Raw genomic sequence first — 2,986 nt, 5'->3', positions numbered from 1 at the left:
TGGTTATCTAGTTGAATGGAGACAGTCATGTTTACTTTCATTATTTCCCATCTGGCAAAAAAAAATATCTGTAACAACCAGATCTTTTCAGGCTTAAAATGATTGGTTTCCCTGTGCTCTTCTATAGGAGATGTAAAGGGGCCATTTCTCTGTCACGTTTTGGGAGACTGGAGGGTTGCTTTTGATTCAGGGCTGCTTTCAATTTAGGGTTTGGGGAAAACATGTGACCTGGAAAAGAAATGTGGAGGGGAAAAGCCACAGGATCTGCTCACCTCTCAATAAATCCCTTGGTGGTTGTTAGAGGCAGTAGTTAATCTGGTAACTGTCATCTCTGGCGCAATTCAGGAGGAATCATCCTGACAGGTTGTAGATGCTTCTCCCTGTAAGAACCAAGGTTCCACCATCACCATCCCAAGAACTGACATGGAAAGCAAGAACAAACATAGTCCTCTGGGACTGTTGACACACTGAAGAGGTAATTTATAAGGGAGGGATAAGGGGTTGTGAAAACCTCTTCCTTTCACTTGGTCTCCCAAGTTATTAACAAAATAAAGTTATTAACAAAAAACCAGTTATTTTGGAAGGACTTTGATAGCGTCTCCTTCCAGCCTAAGCCTTTGAAAAGGTTATATGACTTTGCCTTATGCAAGGCAAGAGAAGTTGAATATGTATACATGTATGTGCATGTCAGTGTGTGTTAGAACAAGGCTGTCTCACATTAATTCAGTTAAGTCTAAGTTAGCAAGGAGCCAGTCTGGAGCTGTTCTGACCTAGGAACTAAGGACGTTGACCAGACACCTACAGTGTTCTTCTAGGGTGAAGGTACCTTTTTTTAATAAGTGCTGTGGGGTGTTTTCCTGCTCCAGGCAAAGTCCAACACAACTCCCAAAGGCTATGTGTCTTCACTTCATCCATGTAACCAGGCTTGATCCTGCTGCAGCCCCCCAGTGCCCTGATGGTGAAGCATCACAGTAAATGCCCTCCCCCTTTTCCCAGCATCTGCTTTCCCCCCCAGCTCAATGATTGCCAGTCATTTGCCAATAAAAGTGCCCCTGAAATACAGGGCAAATGGCTTTATGCAGCCCTGTGGGGGCAGAGGGACATGCAAGAAGCCTCCCCATTTGCATGGTTGTGCAAGGGTTTGCACAATAGGAAAGAGCTGGCTCAGGAGAACACAGGGGCTGAACATTTGGGACCAATGTGCATGCAGAGGTGAAAAGAGGACAAGGCAGAGCCAGAATCCCACCTATGTACTAAGCATTAGAGGCAGTGGTGTCCAAGGGTAGATAAGAGACATGCAGAGATGCTGCTTCTTTCTGATCTGTGGTAAGAGCCTAGAAATCATCAACACCTCCAAATGTTTGCTAATGGTGTATGCTCCTACCTGTCATGGGATGTGTAATTTCTGGCAACAATTAAGACTGTGATTAGTCATCCCTGCAATCAAGATTTCAAATTCCTTTCCTAGCCCGGTGTCTTTTCTTTCCGGATGTATCATCTGCCTGTTACATTAAAGATCTTTCAAAACAATCTTCACACTTGACTGAGCTGATGGAATGAAAACATTGTGTGGATGGCAGCTTGCCCTCTTCAAGACTTCAAACCAACGGTGTTGCCATCATGCAAATCTACAGATGTAGTCTCTTTGTCTTGCTGCCATGATTCTCCCACCAATGCCAGGTAACCCCACTGGTCAGGCTGGGTACTTTGCCCACCTCCTGCCTGTGTGTGGGGTGTGCCTCCTTCTCAGTGGAAGGAGAAACCTTTCCAGATGCAGATAGAGCGGAAGAAGGTCCTGAGTGTGGGGAAGGAGAGAGCTGGCATCATGGTGGTTTTCCTACATTCTTACAGGACTGACTTTCTCTTGTGCTTTCTCTAGGAGCTACCAAAGACATGGGGAAGATGTTGGGTGGTGATGAGGAGAAAGACCCAGATGCTGCCAAGAAAGAAGAGGAACGACAGGAAGCCCTCCGACAAGAAGAGGAAGAGAGGAAAGCCAAGTATGCCAAGATGGAGGCTGAAAGAGAAGTTATGAGACAAGGGATTCGAGACAAGGTAGGGATCGAGCATTCAGCACACACTGGGCAACTCGTAATGCTCAGTGGAAAACTACTGTTTTCAGCTGGTTTGTGACCAGTTTCCTGAGCACCTGGATAGAACCAGGTAGTTACTTTGCCACACTGAACTTTATGACCTTGTGCACTGTCCCTTGAACTCTGTCCCTGTTTAAACACACCCCCCATACAGAAAAGCCCTGCAAAGTTGAAACAGAGAGAGAGTATGAGGGGAGAAAGAAGTCTATTTTTCTCATCATCTGTTAGACACTTACATTATTTTAAATGTTAGAGGCTGCTCTGTCCCTGTGTAGGTGCTTCCCAAACTTTCATTTTTGGCTTGTGAGAAGGGTCATAATTCAGTGTGTTTCTGAGATACGGTCCAAGTACCTTCTGTATTGCTTCCAAGGCTTTCTTTGTGTTGACAGGTGAAATGGGACAAATCTACTTTACTTTTCATATTTAGGCTTCCATGGCTCAGCTGAGAGTTTCATTTCTCTGAGGGACTTAACCATTGGGAAGCATTTTCTTCTACTTAAGTTGATTCTTGTAATTATACAATTTGGCATGAGAAGGAAATGAATAATTGTGAGGATTCAGAATGAAATTGAAAAGAAATTTACAAAATAAACCTTTACTAAAGAAATGAGCTTAACTTAAGGTAGCTGAACCCATTGTTACCATACATTAGCTTTTAGGGATTGATGTGTGGAGGGAGAAGGCAGTTTTCTTACCTCACCCTCAAGACCAGGTCAAAATTGTCTCTTTAGAATAACTTATTTTTATAGGAAGAGGTCCTGGAGCTCAGATAACTTGGAAAGAACTGTGGTTAATGGTTGGAGAAGAAGTTTCTGATGATGAAGGCCTGTGTGTTGACTTACATCACATGCCAAGGAACAACAGAAAATACCCATAGACAGAATGAGGAAGTC

At 43.9% G+C, this 2,986-nt stretch overlaps 1 pseudogene; it reads left to right on the top strand.

Moving 5' to 3' along the window:
- The first annotated feature begins 1,879 nt into the window (after positions 1-1,879).
- On the top strand, positions 1,880-2,091 carry LOC104159995 (annotated as a pseudogene).
- Positions 2,092-2,986: the final 895 nt, after the last annotated feature.

This window comes from Cariama cristata, unplaced genomic scaffold (genome assembly GCF_000690535.1).
Source record: "Cariama cristata isolate BGI_N322 unplaced genomic scaffold, ASM69053v1 scaffold45643, whole genome shotgun sequence".
NCBI classification, from domain to species: domain Eukaryota; kingdom Metazoa; phylum Chordata; class Aves; order Cariamiformes; family Cariamidae; genus Cariama; species Cariama cristata.
The sequence above is the reverse complement of the archived record's forward strand: the minus strand, read 5'-3'. Positions and strand labels throughout refer to the sequence as shown.